At 44.2% G+C, this 18,084-nt stretch overlaps 2 protein-coding genes across 8 annotated transcripts in view; one reads left to right on the plus strand and one right to left on the minus strand.

Annotated features, from left to right (window-relative positions):
- HDLBP (high density lipoprotein binding protein) overlaps nt 1-14,203 on the minus strand; it is a 66,803-nt gene extending 52,600 nt beyond the window's left edge. The window contains exons 1-2 of one of the 2 annotated variants that reach the window (XM_084778354.1): nt 14,048-14,180; nt 13,740-13,879 (exon numbers count right to left, since the gene is read on the minus strand). The gene's annotated coding sequence lies outside the window, so the exon portion shown is untranslated. Of the gene's footprint in view, nt 1-13,739; nt 13,880-14,047 lie in introns of both variants that reach the window. The other variant, XM_084778352.1, reaches the window with a different exon arrangement.
- Nucleotides 14,070-18,084, plus strand: part of SEPTIN2 (septin 2) — a 30,892-nt gene continuing 26,877 nt past the window's right edge. Inside the window, exon 1 of one of the 6 annotated variants that reach the window (XM_084778359.1) lies at nt 14,070-14,088. The gene's annotated coding sequence lies outside the window, so the exon portion shown is untranslated. Of the gene's footprint in view, nt 14,089-14,325; nt 14,426-14,450; nt 14,548-14,662; nt 14,697-18,084 lie in introns of those variants that run through there. The other 5 variants (XM_084778355.1, XM_084778358.1, XM_084778357.1 and 2 more) reach the window with 5 other exon arrangements.

Raw genomic sequence — 18,084 nt, forward strand, 5'->3', positions numbered from 1 at the left:
AAAAGCACGTCTTCCAGAAACTATACCTCAAACTTCCGTGTAGTCAGGGCCAGTAGCCTGGACTAAGATAGAGAACTGAACACTGTTGCACGCTTTCAGCATTTTAAGAGCCTTTAAGAATGCCTCATGGAGGGGAAAAAAAGAAAAGAAAAAAAGAAAAAAGGAAAAGAATGACACATGGGGATAAAGGGCAAATCTGAGAGTATTTTCAGAAACTCATAGTGATTGCTCACAGCCACTTACACACATTTGCTTTCTGCATCAGCAACTCCCTACCTTTCGTTGCTCCAGATGTAGCCTGCTGTCACAGCAAAGTGTCTCTATCTATTCTGGGAGTCTTCTGCCCACAGCAGGGCCTGGCATGGGATAGGAGGGGCTACATTAATACTGATGTGGTCAACATTGGTAGAATTAACACAATGGTATTGATGTGTAGCTGTTAGAGAAACAGTCTAGCAAGGAATGTAATTTTTATCGTTAAGCAATACAATTCAACAGATTCATGTAAAAACTGACACTCTCCCAGATTTTCTTTCTTTCTTTCTTCTGAGATAGGGACTCCCTATGTAGCTCTGGCTGTCCTAGAACTCACTATGTAGACCAGTCTGGCCTCAAACTCACAGAGAGAAAGAAACATATCATTATTCTGTCTTTTCCAGATATTTTCTGTACATACATTAATACATGGCTTAAATAACAACAAGATCCCATTACATACACCTACTAGTTGCCATACCTATTTCTATATATAAAAAGGTCATAGCTGTCTTTCTATGACTTGTACAACTCTAACTCATTTCTTAACAACTGCATGTTAAGTGGAGTAAACAGAAAAATGAACCCTCCCACCGATGGAACCCCTGAGTAGCTTGTACTTTTTTTCTGTAGACAAAAGTCCCACTATGTAGCTCTGGTTAGCCTCTGCCTCTCAAGTGCTGAGATTAAAGGTGTGCACCACCACATCTAGCTAGCTTGTATTTTTGTTTTTTTGTATGTCTTGTTGTTAATTACCAAAAATGCTAAGAAAAATTATTTGACTGGTTATAAGGGTTCATATCTTTCATTTCAGCATTTCGGAGACTAAGGCAGGAAGATCAAGAACTTGAGGGGGGAAAGTGAAGGAGTGAAAGAGAAGAAAGGAAGGAAGGACTCTCTGTTTCAGTTGGGCCAGCACCTCCTTAGGTCAAATTCCTGAAAAACACATCATTTTGTCAGGCAATGCATCAATTTGTACTGCCCTTCTAATGAGCTCAACTGTCCAGTTACCACCTGTGAAGCACCTTGTCACCCTTGACAACAACTAAGATGATCATGTCTAGTTTTTGCAGTCTGATGTGGGGAAATGCAAGCTTAAGGCAATTCTTTCAGTGTTAGATCGAAATTTCACTTAGCTTAACTGCCATCTGAATTTTTATAAAAAATTATTTTTGTTATTTTAATTATAGGCATGTTTTTGTATGTAGGTATGCATACATGAATGCAGGTGCCCACAGAGGCCAGAAGAGTTGGATCTTCCAAGAGCTAGAATTCTAAGCAGCTGGGAGCTGCCAGACATGGTTCCTGAAAACTGAACTCAGGCTCTAGAAGAGCAGCACACGGGGCTCTTAACCACTAAGGCATCACTCCAGCTCGATCTGCATTTCTGGACCACGAAGGCTGCACTATTCATAACCTCTCTGCAGCTTTCCATTATAGTGAGGCAATACACATTTCTTCAGACACTCTAATACCCATAGTTAGGCAACAGAACAGGAATGGTCAGAGGAATGATGATCTGAAGTGAAATTTAAGCTTTAAGTTTAAAATAGCATTTCTGAAGGCTACCAAAGCAAAACCTATGAGAAAATAGCATTGAAAAAACACATCTTTATCAACTAGTCACAAAGTAGCCTAGTCTGATCATCTGAGAAACCTAAACCTAGCAGAGCTCTATTGCATTTATAAACACCAACTTAGCCTATTTAAAGAAAGGACATCTCTCCAAAAAGGTAATTTTAGTTGCAAGGGAAGTCACAAGTGTGTGCTAAGTTATGGAGGATATACAGCCTTCTGGGAGGTGGAAGAATGTCAGACAGTCCCAGGTTAGGCAGAGCAAGAAATAAAAGGCAAAAATCCAGACCATGCTTTGTGCCTCACCAACTGCATCCACCCTCGAGCCTCCCTCGGAATGAGAGAGTCAAGAGTGGAGTCCTAGGCTGATGGGAAAGCTATCACCCCCACCAATGGTTAGTCTGCTAAAGGTCTCCAAAGGCAGATAACAGCAAGGGCCTGAAGGTCTGCTTGCCCCTTCCGTGATCCCCAGCTCTCTGGCCACACACCCGGCTGTGCTCTACACCACCTTCTAGGACCTGGTGTCCCATATTTCCCCAGCGCACCAACCACATTCCCACCCCATGCTTTTGTACTTCCTATTCATCAAACTTAGAAACTTCTCAGATGGCTGTTCACTGCTTATGCACTCACTTGAGGCTTGAAGCGGGAGCCACTCCATCAGCAATGCTTCCCTAAGCAGTTTATGTCCAGGGGCCACTGTCTCCTGCTGTTCTACCCTCTTGATACTATTATTTCCTTCTCCGTTCTAGGATGTAACTGATATGCCTGTCTCCTCACACTAAGATGTGACCCCCATGAAAACACAAGAGAACTGACTGTTTGCTTAGGTATCCCATCTCCGACAGCTGTTGCATATGGTAGGAGCACATTTTCCTGTCCTCTTTTCTGAAGTACTACTGAAATGATAAATAAGGTGGGCTGTTTTGTTTTGTTTTGTTTTGAAAGACAGAAAACACCAAGCATAAGTAGGAATAAAATACAAGGGGCAAGAAATGGAAACTTAATCAGAAAGAGCTTTCACATAGCAATGCAGAAGACAACACAACCTAACGGAAGTAGCAGAAACCTGGATTGGAAACAGAATTAAGAACTTCAGCAGAGCTGGGCGTGGTGGCGCACACCTTTAATCCCAGCACTCGGGAGGCAGGGATAGGCAGATCGCAGTGAGTTCGAGGCCAGCCTGGTCTAAAAAGCAAGTCCAGGACAGCCAAGGCTACACAGAGAAATCCTGTCTCGAAAAACCTTAAAAAAAAAAAAGAACGTCAGCAGGACCTCTTGAGTCACATGAACTTTGTAAAACTAGACAGCTGTCCCTTTCCTGCCCTTCCCAGAGGCCACTCACTCTTCTCTCCAGTAAGAGAACTAACTACATCTTTGAACAAGGGTCACCAGCTGTTAGAATGCTCTAATGAGACAGTCCTGCCAAACACCTCTACAGCGGATGCTGCCCTAGGCAAGGCAGGCTCACAGGTTCTCTGACACACCGAGGGCACCAAACAAAGCAAGACTGGATAAGCCCAGAAAAGGCTCTGGAAAAGGTAAAGGAAGGGGTGGGGGTGGGGGGGAAAAGGAGGCTTAAAGCAAACAGTGTCTTTGGGGTAAAGAAACCTTAGATAGCTATAGATATATATAGATATGGCACCTAGGAAACAACAATATAGGAAGTTCTAAAATAGAAATACAAAGTACGAAAAAGCGTTTAAAAGGGCAAAAGGACTAGAAGATAAATCTGAGAACATCTTCCAGAAAGAATGTGAAGACTGAAGATACAAAGTATCAATAAGGATTGTATAGTGTTATCAATTCGGTAAATAATGTATCATATATTCCAAAATTCTTGAGAAGAAACCTCAAATACTTTTACCACAAAACCAAGTACTTGATGTATTGAATGCTAATTAGCCATATTCTATTACTGCACATTGTGTTCATCAACCGTAACATCACTTTGTACCCTTATACCTCTAATTCTGATCTGCCAATTTATAATTTTAATTAAGAGGTAGTAGAAAATCTAGTAAGGTTATAGTGCTAATTGAGAAGTACCAAGGGAACAAAAAAGTATATGGAAAAAACTCAAAGTGATAAACCAAGAAAACTGCCCAGCAGAGAACATGATTTTCAGAGTGAAGAGGCCCAATGTATAGGCAGACACAGGATGAAATTAGCCCCTAAAGAAGTCCTGTTCTGTTCTGAACCTCAGAGGAAATCTTTTGTTTCACAAGGAGAGCATCTCAGGATGGGGTGGAAGCTGGAAGAAAAAGAGCTAATTGATGCCCCAAACCTCATGCAGGAAACAGGGCTGAAAAAGGACTTTCAGATGCCCAAGCTCTCACACTCCTGTATGAAAATTACCAGAGGATGTGCCTCACCAAATTAAAGTAAAACACAGAAGCAAGTGGACATAGTTCCTGAAAACCAAGGTGCCATCACAGAAACTACCAAGAGCCGTAAGAGGCCTCCAGGAACAGGCAGAGCCATAGGCAGCAGAACTGAGTATGGAGAAATGGCTCAGAGGTTAAGAGCAGCACTTGTCGCTCTTGCAAAGAATCTGGTTCGGTTCCTGGCATCTACATGGCCGCTCACAAGCAACCCTCTGTAACTCCAGTTTCAAGCGGCAGAGACTCTCTTCTAGCCTCCACAAGCACCATACACACGTGGTATATACATACGTACATACAAACAAACAAGCTGGCACACACTCATGTATGTAAAACTACTAAATGGGCAGAATACTGCGTTTCATCAGATAAAAAGAATTATGCTTATTAAACTATTTCAACAACTAAGAAGAACGTCGAATTGGATTTTACAGACAAGAAAACTGAAAAAGTTCAACAAAAAGATGTATAATAACCTCACTTTACACCATTTGGCGTAGTTGTGGATCATACTAGACAGTAAAATATAAACATTGAATACTGAACTAATCAAATTACAAACAGACCCATCTAAGCAGCCACTAACGTGCCTGCATAAAAATGACATCATAGGAAAGGAAAATCGTAGAAATCCTAGAGTAGATGAGAATATCTACTCTCAGGCTTCTGACTTTTGGGTTGTTTTGTTTTTGTTCTTTCTTTTTTCTTTAATCTTAAAATAGCTTCTTAAATTTATTTATTTATTTTTATAAATATAACACAAGGAAGGTGTTAAAACTGGTGTAATAGCTCAATAAATAAGTATTCCAGGTTTTGGGAAGGATGAAGAGGAAGATATCTAAATATTCTAAAACCCTTCACCACAATCTCCGCCCCCCCCCCCCAACACCCAGACAACTTGGCCACAGTGGAATCATGGTATGCTTTGTGGATATGGCTAGTCAAAGACACCAAATCCCATTGAGTTATCTGGTCCCCTTGGTCGACAAAGAACCGTTAGACGAGGGGCACTGGCATCGTCCAGGGTGATATCCTTCAAGTGATTGACCAACAAAACAGGGCAAGGGGCTGCAACAGCTGTGGGGCCCCCAGAGACTCGCCAAACATTACAGGCACTGCACTTCCCAGTGCGCTGACTCAGAATCACTGGATATTCCACCCATCTCCTGCCCGCAGCTTCACGCCATCCTGAACATCTTTCACATGGAAAAAGAGCTTCTTGCTTGTTTTTGGTTTTTCAAGACAGGGTTTCTTTGTGTAGACTTGGCTGTCCTGGACTCACTTTGTAGACCAGGCTGGCCTCGAACTCACAGCAATCCACCTGCCTCTGCCTCCCTGAGTGCTGGGATTAAAGGCGTGTGCTACCATGCCCATCTACTCTCAGTTAAGCGAAGAGACAATATATGAAACATGGAAGGTTAATAAGTCAGACAGCTCAGGCCGGGCGTGGTGGGCACGCCTTTAATCCCAGCTCTCAGGAGGCAGAGGCAGGCAGATCTCTGTGAGTTAGAGGCCAGCCTGGTCTACAAATCGAGTTCAGGACAACCAAGGATACAAAGAGAAACCCTGTCTTGAAAAACTAGAAGAAAAAACAAAAAAACAAAACAATAACAACAAAACCCCCCAGATAAGTCAGACAGCTCTTCCAAATTGGAAAATAGAGAAAATCTACTAAGTAGGCCCTCAACAGAGGTTGGAACTGAAAATGGAGGATGGATACTAGTAATGTGGCTTTTCGGGGATTTGACTTTAAATTTGATCTTCAGTGAAACTTTTATTTTAGAATTCTTATCAGCCGGGCGTGGTGGTAGAGCATGCCTTTAATCCCAGCACTCGGGAGGCAGAGGCAGGTGGATCAATTTGAGTTCCAGACCAGCCTGGTCTACAAATTGAGTCCAGAACAGCCAAGGCTACACAGAGAAACCCTGTCTGGAAAAACAAACAAGCAAACAATTCTTATCAGTACCAAGGAAAAGTAGTAAGGCAACTGGGTATGGCTGTGTGTATCTGGAATCCCAGCACGTGGGAGGCTGAGGCCTGCCTGGACTGTATAATGAGTATCACCCCAACCTGGGCTACAGAGTGAGACCTTGTCTGAAAAAACCAAAATAAGAAGATACGAAGATGGCTCAGTAGCCAAAGGCTCTTGCCACCTAGTCTGATGACCTGGGACCTATGTGCTGGAAGGAAACAATCTTGCAAGTTATCCTGACCTCCATACATACACTGTGGCGTGGACACATGCATGCATACACACATACTCACCTGAATAAATAAAAGGACACCCCTGCAAATGTATAAATGGATATAAGGAAAGTGACAACATATTAAAATAAAGTAGCAAGGTGAGTAGCTATGGTCAATGTAATGTTACTCAATTAACAGTCAGAATCAAGATAAGCTCTGCAAGGCCAAGATCCCAACTTGTCTCAGAAGTGCCTTGTTTACCTCTACTACACAGAAAAGTTCAACATGTCTGGAATAACAATCCAATAAAGACCCCATCATTAAAATATTTATCATTCTTAGAAATGGGGGGGGGAACCCTCTGCTTTAGCCCAAAATAACATGAAACCATTTCCTAAAATGTTATATATACATGAAAGGGTTTCATTTTCTTCGTTTCCAAATGCAGCCTGCTCTGCTTACAATTTAAGGGATACATTATACTGTTTGGGGTTCTCCAGCTGTCCTTATTACCTGATCAAGTCTTTCCATTTATCTTGGACTTTGTGTTACTATCACTTAGCAACTAAGAAATCAGAGGTATGTTAGGTTTCTTACAGAGTTGTTGTAGCTTAACTGAAAAGGTAAACGCTTTCCAATGACTACTTCATAATGGGATGAATGCACATTCAAGGAACCATCACAAACATATACTTCAAAAATTTATGCTCCCACATTTTGGTTGCTGGATATAATGTAATTAAGCTGGAAACTATTTGAAAACTTCCTGATGACTAGCTTTCATAGTACTAGAATGTGCTGCACAGGCTATTGGGGGTGTGCATCAATGGTATCCCTGCACCTAACCCTGCATGCTATAATAGCAACCTGCCAGGGAAGATAAATGCACTAGTGCAACAGTGACGTACAGGTGATAGAGATAAACAACGGCTTCTAGATTCAACTGAGGTCTGTTCCAAGGAAAAAATTCAGTAAACCTGGTCAAGACCTGACATCACAGGCCCTAGGGAGGAACTTAACTACTATTGGTTTGCTAAAACTACTAATCGCAGCACTCAGGAGGCAGAGCCAGGCGGATCTCTTGAGTTTGAGGCCAGCCCAGTCTACAGAGACAGTTCCAGGACAGTCAGGGCTACATAGAGAAACTCTGTCTGGAAAAACCAGACAAAAATAAAAACCAAAAAGCTCCAAAAAACAATGTGTTTTCAAATTGATCTTTGAATATTTGTACTCATAGATTAGGGCTGCCCTCACCACTGGCTAGAGAAGTTTTTCTCTGCAGTAATAAGCAGTTAATGAAAAGACTCATAACTAGTCAACGTTCTGAGATCTATTGAGTGCTCAGGCCTAAATGGGACATCTACATCAGCCCCACCCCACCCACAATAGCTCAGGGAACATCACAAAAAGAGGCAGAAAGAACATAAGGCCTGGAGACGGGGAGGGGAGCTATGAAATGCTGTCGGGCATGGCATGTCCTTTACAGCCAGGAGCTTGCTCCAGCTCTGACTACCTGCACAAGATCAAATGAGTGGGATCAACCAACATTCTAGCAGGCCGTACTAGCTGGACTTAGTGGGTTATCAACAAACAAAACAACAACAGCAAAAGGAAAGGACTCAAAGTAGGGAGGGAGAAAGTGCTAGGAGCGCCTGGATGAAGCACAAGGGTGGAGGTGAGGATGCCTCATGATCAAGATGCACTGTTTACATGTATGAAATCGTCCAAGAATAAACAAAAGTATTCTACTTAATAGCGAGGCGTGGTGGCGCATGCCTTTAATCCCAGCACTCAGGAGGCAGAGGCAGGCGGATCACTGTGAGTTTGAGGCCAGCCTGGTCTACAAAGTGAGTCCAGGACAGCCAAGGCTACACAGAGAGACCCTGTCTCGAAAAACAAAAACAAAAACAAAACAAAAAAAAGAATGAAAAAAAAAGTATTCTACTTAAAAATATCAAAGGAGAGCTAAATGGCTTAGTGGTCAAGAGAGCTGACTGTTCTTTCAGAGGACCCAAGCTCTGTTCCCAGCACCCATATGGTGGTCCACAACTGTCTGTAAGTTCAGCACTAGGGGATCTGATGCCTTCTGGCTTCTGTGGGCACTGCACATGGGTGGTGCACAGACATGCATGCAAGCAAACCACCAATTATATATAACTAAAACTAAAGCATACAAACACCAAAACAAAAGACGGGTCAGTAGCGAAGAGTGCACGCTGCTTTTGCACCACACTGGGTGGCATACAGCTGCCTACAAGTGGAGCTCTAAGGGATCCATTGCTGATGGGCCATTCCAGTGACCTGCACTCACGTGCACATGGTCTCTCATCATATTCATAATTAAAATAATGACATCTTTTTTAAAAGCCCAAAACAAAAATCAAATATGGAAGAACCACTATACAATCATCTAATACAGGCTTTAGAAGAAGAAATTGCCACGCTGGGCGTGATGGTGCATATCTGTAATCCCAGCACACTGGGAGACAGAGGCAGGCCGATCCTGTGAGTTCAAGGCCACCTGGTCTACAAAGTGAGTAGCCAAGGCTACACAGAGAAACCCTGTCTAAAAGAAAAAAGAAAAGAAAAAGAAGAAATTGTCTTTAAGTTTTTCAGGGGTGCTATAGATTTATTATGTGTCTGTGTATATGCACTCAAATACACACCATACATTTAACGATCCATACATGTGTATGCATATGTATTTGTGCACATTTATATGTTCATACGTATCTGTGGTGAGTAATCAGATATGCTTTCTTTTTTTTTTTTTTTTTTTGGTTTTTTGAGACAGGGTCTCTCTGTGTTAGCCTGGGCTGACCTGGACTCACTTTGTAGACCAGGCTGGCCTCAAACTCACAGCAATCCACCCGCCTCTGCCTCCTGAGTGCTGGGATTAAAGGCGTGCGCCACCATGCCCAGCCTCAATCAGATATGCTTTCTTGTTGGGAGTGTGCAGATGTGTGTGTGCAGGGGTGTGTATGTATGTGTTTGAGACAAGAGTCTCTTGAGTACTGAGATTACAGACATACCACCATGTTCTTATCTCTATTTTATTTTCTACCTAATTATTTCTACATATAAGAAACTTAAAGCCCAGTGTAGCGGTGCACACCTTTAATCCCAGCACTCCAGAGGCAGAGGCATGCCAGGCTAGCCTACATGCAGAATTCCAAAACAGCTAGAGGTACATGCACAGTGTCCAAAAAAGAAAAAATAAATAAACAAATCTAGATTTACAGATATCTATGCTTAGAGATTGTTTTATTACTGAGGCATTATTTTTAGCTTTTCTGAGACCCTCGTATATTGTCCAAGCTTCCTTGAACGTAACATGTAGCTCAGAATAACCAAGCCTGAACTCTTGATCCTCCTGCCTTAGCCGCCCAAGTGCTGGGATTACAGCTTTTTATCCTGTGCTTACATACACATGTATACAAATGTACCCTGGGTGGATTGAGTATGTGGAGATGGCCTACGTCAGCAAAGACAGCCATGGACCAGAAACCAAAAGACTTCAGAGGGGCAAAAATCATTGTTTGCCAGCCCACGTCGGATACACAGGAGTCTCTCAATTCAGCAGAAATGATTCAAAACATTTCTGAATTTGCCACATGCAAGCTTTCATCATTGTGAGACACAGAAAGGAGATCCAACTGCAGCCTATTATGAGCCACCAACAGACTATTACTAAAAAGCCTGAGAGCCATGGGGGGAAAAAGGACATAGGAAACAGCCAAGAGATTAGACCTTACCAATGCCAAAACCCTCCACTGTCTGGAAGTGCCTGGGACAAGAACTTGACTACGTGTGGCTACAATCCATCAAGAGTTTGCATCTCTTTCTGTCCACCCAAACAGAGCTTCTATGATTAAGTCAGTATGAGAAGGCACAGTCATGTTCTGTAGCCTAGGCTAGCCTGGATCGCTCAGCTCCCTGCATCAGTCATGTTCTGTAGCCTAGGCTAGCCTTGATCTCTCAGCTCCCTGCATCAGCCATGTTCTGTAGCCTAGGCTAGCCTTGCATCTCTCAGCTCCCTGCACCAGCGTCCCGGGTGCTAGGCTTAGACCTGTACTTTCCACCATTCCTGGTTTGTAGCTGTTTCTATTTAAAGATCTTTTTATTTTATGTGAATGAGATTTGCCCGAATATATGTATTGACTCCATGTTTCTGCCTGGCACCCTAAGAGCCAGAGAGGATGTCGGGTTCCTTGAAACTGTAGTTTCAGACAAATGTGAACAGCCACCTGGTGCTGGGACGCAACCCAGGGCCTCTGTGAAAGTAGTAAGTACTCCTTACCACTGCGCGATCCACCCAGAACCTGCGGCTGTTTTCTACACCTAAGATAATGCTATGTAACGCTGGGTGCCGCGAGAAGAGTGGACTCTCATTACCTTCCCGAAGGCAGGCTTTTTCTGACAACCTTAGTTCATTTAAGCCAAATGATGATAAGTGCACACTGTGCCTGTTTTTATATTCTTTTTTACATTTTCATTTTTCCCTGGTTTTAAAATATTACTCGAGTGAGTTTCTTAAGGATTTAGTTGAATAAAAGTTTTAAAACAGATCCCAAATAGTATTTACTTGCATGACTAAAAATGAGAGGCCTCTCAATCTTTGCTGTCTTCATGACGAACACTTTATTAAAGCACAGTCACCAATGATTCTAAAGGACAGTCTCTTCTTTGTTAATCTAAGACAATAGAGTTTTAAAATCCAAAATGAGAAGAGACGTTAAAAAAACTTGCTCCTTTTGAGTGTTCAGCCCTAAATTAGGTCTCTATATCAACACCTTTCCCAGTGAGACTCAGGGAACACTGAAAAAGGGGGTAAAAAAAATAGCGTAAGAGTCAGAGGATAGCATACAGCCTGCTGGACAGGACATGGCCATTACAATCACCTGCACAAAATTAAGCCAGTCAGTGCCCGTCCACAGCAGCTAAGTAGTTCCAGGCAAGAGATGGCTGCTGAGGGGCCGTGGTGGTGTCACTTTTCTTCCTGGTTGTGCTGGTAGGTTCTTTATGCTCATGCAGCAAGCACTATTTGAACTAGGTGGGTTATTTTAAAAGAGAGGGGTTGTCCATGGAGAACGGAAGGGGGAGAGTTTTGGGTAGACATGATCAAGATACATAATATGTATGTGTGAAATCGTCAAAGAACTAAAAACAACAGCAGCAAAGCTTGTTCCCCGCTCAAGACTGTACAGTAAATACTTTTCAGTTGGGAGCCACTAATGAAGAATCTTCAGGTCATCCCAGTAGTCATAAGACTGGGAAAGTCCTGAAGACAGTCTTCAGTCTTCCCTTTCCTACTCTTCCTGTTTACAACACTCCATCCTGCCAATTCCACCTGCAATACTTGAGTCATTCTTTAAACCCCAATTCAAAGAACCATAATCTGTGTATGTGTGTTTGTGTCTGTCTGTCTGTCTGTCTCATGTAGACCATACAGACCTTGAACTCACTATGTAGAAGAGGCTGAACCTGACCTCCTTAGCTTTCTGCCTCCACAATCCAAAGTGCTGAATTACGGGTGTACTGATTCCCACCACAATCTTTATGAAGGAGCCTACTTCCTTTCTCTTTTATATATCTCCATTACGGGCTTTCCAATAAGTAATCATGGTCTGTCTTAGCTCTTTCATATATTCCCATTATGGCACGCATCAGACCGTAAAATAAGCTTTCTTTCACAATGTATCTTCTACACTAAACCATAAAGTTAGATAAATGAAAAAAAAAGATCTTTTCAATCTCTGCACCCCCAGAATCTCTAATTTTTTTAGTGCTAAAGAAGTGAGTTTATTAGGCCGACATTAGAAAACAAGAAAAACAAAACAAAACTAAAAGCAATGTACTTGAAAGTCTATGTGGCCACCGAGAAGTCGGGCTGCCCACAAGAGAGGGGAAGGGCCTGCTTGGGTGTGTTCTGGGCTGGCTGCTTCTTCCAGGTGTTCTTAAGATGAAGCAAGCCTGTCAGCAGCGCAGGACTCTCAACTAAAGCTATCAGCAAAGCTTGGCTGCTGTTGGAAATTGTTTACCTGGTTTTCAAATATGGTCCCTAAGACTGGAGAAGATATATCCCGTTTTCTCTAAGTTTAAAACTGTCCTAACAGGTTAAAGGGTGTTTTAAATCCTGAAGTAGTAATTCACTTTTCTTTATTTATTTTTGGTTTTTTGAGACAGGGTTTCTCTGTGTAGCCTTGGCTGTCCTAGACTTGCTTTGTAGACCAGGCTGGCCTCGAACTCACAGTGATCCGCCTGCCTCTGACATGCTGGGATTAAAGGCATGCGCCACCATGCTCCGCCACTTTTATTTTTTAAAACCGAATTCCCCTTCAAGCTACTGTAAAGTACTGCTTTGAAGTTTCCCAGTGTCTAACATAATTAACAAGTTTAGCCTATGGGTACTTTAAATGCTTAAAACATAAGCCTAAGCAGTGAGTTTCACCCAATGTTTCTGTATTCACGTTTGCTTGATAATAAAATTAAGCTTGTGGAGTGTGGCTACTACTAGCCCCAAACAAAAGTCTGTGTCTGACTTAATGGGTTTCTGAAGTTAACCTGCTAAGAATGCCACTATCTTTAAACTGGACACCAACAAATATGTGAAGTCATTGCTAATGGTGACTATGCAGCGAACCCCAAAGCTGAAGGGCAACTCACGTTGTAAGTGAAGAGTATAATCCTTCAGTTTCCCCCACACTTTTGCATTGTCTGTAAACGCTATAATAAAACACAAGTCAGTCTCCTTTGGTTTACAGTTGTATCATAGGAAAACACCATGCCCAGTCTGACCCTTTGGTCTTCCAACACAAGACAGGATACACAGCAGGCAGCTTCGAGCACAGGAATACTTTGCAAAGTAGATACGCACAAAACCCACCACCTCACAACAGGCATGTGTCAAAACAGCTTGGGGGGTGGGGGGGACGACGGATACTGTGCGCATCACCCACTAGGGTCGCACGATTACTGTTTCCTCTCAGGAGAGGTACTCCAAGGTGTTTTCCTATACGAAGGCCTTGGTGCAAGGCCTAGGAGGGAGTTTACAACCGCTGCCCAGCCATAGGACCTCCTGGGACAGAGGAAAGGACAACGGAGCCAGGCCGCAGCCCAGTACTGCACCTTCCCAGTTTCGAGCCGGTCACAGCGAGCGGGCGAGCAGGGCATGCCGCAGATCTCACCCAGCACCCTAGACCAAAAGAGGGTAGGGGCCGTGCAGGCTCCGCCCTCCCCCGCGGGGCATGGGCTCACGACCGCACAGGAAGGCCACGTCCCCAGGGACAGGCACCACTCTATGGTTCGCGGGGGAGGGGGGGTGGGGGACAAACCCACGTGACTAGCACGTAGCCAATCGCTGGACGGCGACCCGCCATCGAGACGGCCGCGGAGGTGGCTAGAGATGCCCGCCGGCAAGTCACAGGCGCCTGTCCATCCTGGCTCCGTGCTCCTAGCTCGGTGCTGCCGCCATCTTCCTGGAGGAAAGGGCAGAGGCAAAGGGCCCCCTCCCCTTCATCACTCCGCACTCACGCCGCCACCTGCCCGCCCCCGGTCGTCTCTCACTATCAGTGGACACCTCATTCCTTCCTAATAAACATCCTTCCCCAATCTCTAGTTTCCCACAGAGCGAAGAATCTCATTACCTGTTCCTCTCTCACTAGCGCGAGGAATCCAAGCTCATAAGGTAGGAACTGTGGCGAAACAGGAACAAGACGCCATCTTGGTAAAGGAGAAGAGGCTACGCTTGACCTCCCCCCGCCCCCTGCCTCTATATGGCCAACCGCCGTGGGAGGGGCACGGCGCCTGCGCAGAGGCCGACGGCAGGGCCGCGTCTACGCTTGCGCTCTGCTGGCGACCGCGGGGGAGGGGACGGACTCCGGGCCCAGGAAGGAGTTGGCAAGGGGCGGGACGGCGCGATGACGCAATCTGTTCGCGCGCGGCGCGGCGAGGCGGGGCGGGGTGGGGCGGGGCAGGGCCGGTCCGTGCTGGAGTCGGCTGAGCGTTCTCCGGCCTGTTAGCGGGTAAGCGTGATGGCAGTGTGTCCCCCCCACACAGACACACAGTCGCGCGGGCTCGAGTCGAGCTGGCCGTCCTGAGGAAGTGAGAGAGAGTTCGCCTCTCGCTCCGGCCACTCGGACGCGGGGTAACGGGCGCGGAAGGGGGAGCAGCGCGTGGGGGAGGGGCGGCCGCGCCCTGAGTTTGTGGCTCCAGCGATGGACGCGGGGGGCCGGCGTCGTCCCTTGGAGGACAACTAGACCGGCGGCCCCCATCTGGGGTACTCCTACTGGCCAGGTCCAAGGCGGTGGGGCGGGCGTGGCAAGGTCCTGGTGAGATTAAGGCGCACAGTCCAGATGTCGTGTGGTGGCGCGCCAGGCGTTTTAAGAGGAGTTGGGCGAGGTAGCTTTAGATTCCTAGCTACGAAGTTCCTCTGGTTGCGTGGCCATCTTCTCAGTTAACGGCGCTATTTGGTCCTGGGGATGAGAAGGACTAGTCACCCTGGGATGTTTAAAGAAATTCCCTAATTGGAGGCAGTGGATAGTGGTCGTTCCCCCGGGGTAGTGCGACGCCAGACAAAAGGTAGAGCTATGTAAGTGACAGAAAAAAGGAAGCATGGAGCGGAGGGAGGCCTCCGACTGAGCGAAGCGGTGAAGTCTAACTCCGAAGCCCCGACCCCTAGGCCCCAGACCACGCCTGGCCCTTTTGTATCTTCTGGCCTCATTTGTTAAGTGCCGCCCTGCCATGTGTCCTGTGTACTTCCCAGACTCTTACCACGTCCAGCTTCTGCTTCAAACCACTGAGGTCACTGTCCTTGTCCTTAACCCAATTTACTGCTCGTGTGTGGAGCGCAGTTGCCTCCCACGTTCTCTGTCTTCTGCTTATCTGCCGTTTAGTTCCTGCTCGCTGTTTGTTATTCAGGACTCGCACCAGATGAGATATGCTTTAGACGGATTAGGTGTACCCCTGGCGTCAAGTATTGGGGTACCTACTGCCTAGCAAAGGGTGCAAGTCATAGGTTCTCAGATATTTCCTTAGTAGCTAAAATTATTTTAGTACTTAAAATACGTTTCTAAATTAGTCTTGCTAACATAAGAAAAAATAGGGTTTGTAGGGGTCATGAAAGCTGTTCCTTCAGGATGCTTCTAATTTGAGACTCCTTATTTTCAGGTTTTTGTTTTGTTTTTGGTTTTGATTTTGGTAGTTGCCATTCAGGGATTATTTGCAATACCCAGCATCCACACTGTCAGTGTGTGTTGCTGTATCTAATTTTCGTGGTGATTTTCTTAGTTGTAAAGCTTGCCCCGGCCCTTTTTTCATTTTTTTTTTTTCCACCTTGAAGATTTTCTCTTTACAGCGCGCCACAGCTCTATAAAGAACAAGAGCTTTTAAATGAGATCAGATTCTCATTCAGGTTTAGCTGGGTAACCTAGGGGAAGGAGGTGGGGCCTCTGTCTATTATCATTCATGAGTGTAATTCAGCTCCCTTTGATTGTGGCTTGCTGCCCTAAGCTCCATTAAGAGTGTTAGTGTTGTCTTGCATAATGTACTTGTACAGTCCTTAAATCTAAGACATCTAAATGGCAAGGCAGCCGAGGCACTTTGGATAAAAGCTCTCCAGGAACCTACACTGAGAGAAGTCTTTAGGGATTAGGGATAATGTATACAAATAGAACAGTTTGTGTACATGAGTGATGATCCCTATTTATGAGTATTCCGTTGCTTTAAATGCCACTTGCAAAACAAGTTTCTAATGTCAGAAATACAGTTTTGTTTATCTGTTGCTCTTTTGGGGTGATAGCATTACTCTCTGGAATAAAGAAGCTGTGGTTCAAGGATAAAGAACTTATTAATAACTTCTGACATCTGAAATATGCAGTGTGAAAGAGTAAAGTTTTAGTTTGACCCCCCCCCCCCTGGATCATCTTAGATGAGGGGATCCAATTGATCTGCATTCTGTACTTGGCAAACCAAGTGCTTCAGAAAGTCAGTGTTGTTCTCTCAGCTCTTCTTTTGGCGTTACTAGGGATAGATAGTTCACTTGGTAGAGTGCTTGCCCCCAAATGCAAGATTTCTGGGTCCTTATTACACCCGCACACAAAACCAAAACCCCTTTTTGTTATGTTTAATAAATTGTCAGAAAACCATGGTGGATCCAAGTTATGTTTGGGTGTAAGGTAAAGAATTCATAGCCTGGCGTTCTCCATGTTGAAGGATCATAGTGTGTATTCACCACTTCTGTACTTATACGATCAGGATACTTGCTGAAAGAAAAGAAACTGATAATGAAAATTACCCTTCTTTCATCTGAACTGACCCAGGACCTCAAAATGGCTGGGGACTAAGGTCAGTAAAACTAAAGAGATTCAGGGATGTAGAAAAGGTACCCATGACATTTCCTGTATCTTGTGGTGGTTTGAAATAAAACACATACAATAATAGTGAAGGCAAGTATCGACATTTCTACTCTTCAGGTATTTATTCTTCCATGTAAGCAAAGGTTATTTTTCCCAATGCTTAAAAAAAGAAGTCATATTATAGGGATTCCAGTTTAGAATTGAATTAGTTATACCAATTTGTGGAAACACAATGACTTGGTATTTTTAGGTCTTGGTTTTTTCTAATCCTAAATCTGTTTATAGTCAAGTAGAGCATTATATCCCTGCAGCCCCAGCACTGAGGAAGCAGAAACAGGATTGTTAGGTTAGTGTGAGCCTTGATTACAAAGACTTTGTTTCAAAACCAAACAAGACAAAGAACCTAAAATGTGTCCTGGTGTATTTGAGTGTTCTGTTGTGTTTTGAGACGTAGTTTCTTTGTTGCCTAGACTATTGGAGAACTCACTGTATAATCCAAGTTGGCCTCAAATTTGTAATCTTTCTGCCTCTGCCTCCAGTGGTATGCTAGCATACCTGGTTTGATTTTTTTTTAAGATTTATTTATTACATATACAGTGTTGTGCTTGCATGTACATCTGCACACCAGAAGACGGCACCAGATCTCATGATAGATGGTTGTGAGCCACCGTGTGGTTTCTGGGAATTGAACTCAGGACCTCTGGAAGAACAGACATGCTGTTAACCTCTGAGCCATCTCTCCAGCCCCCTAGCTTGATTTTTATTATTTTATTCTTGTTAATTATTTTTCTGTCTTCATTCCTAAATATTTACTGCTGCATAGAAAAGCAATTGAATGCTGGCATGCAGCTCATTGGTAGAATACTGTCCAGCACATATGAAACTAGGGGTTTGCTTCTCATTACCACACACACAGTCACAATCACAGTTCAGAAGGAAACTTTTTCATTTTTTGAGACATGGTCTCCCTGTGTAGTCTACTCTGTCCTCCAGTTTGCAATCATCCTGTCCTTTGAGTGGTAGGATTAAGTGGCACACCCCCACAGCCAGCTAGAAAGGAACTTCAGACTTAACATCTATCTTTTTTAGTACCTTGCAAAATAAATTATCTCATTCTGAAAATCTTTGGTGGGGGGGTGGTGAGACAGGGTTTCTCTGTGTAGTCCTGGCTGCCCTGGAACTAAAGTTTTTTTGTTCCAGCCTGAGCTGGAATAGCTCTTCTTGTGACAGTCACTCAGATACCTGACATTGTAGGCCTATACCTCTTCGCCTACTTTACTGTTGGACTTTTTTTTCTTTTTAAAGATCTGGTCTCTATTGTGTAGCTG

Source organism: Acomys minous, assembly GCF_964271855.1.
Source record: "Acomys minous genome assembly, chromosome: 4".
Classification (NCBI taxonomy): Eukaryota; Metazoa; Chordata; class Mammalia; order Rodentia; family Muridae; genus Acomys; species Acomys minous.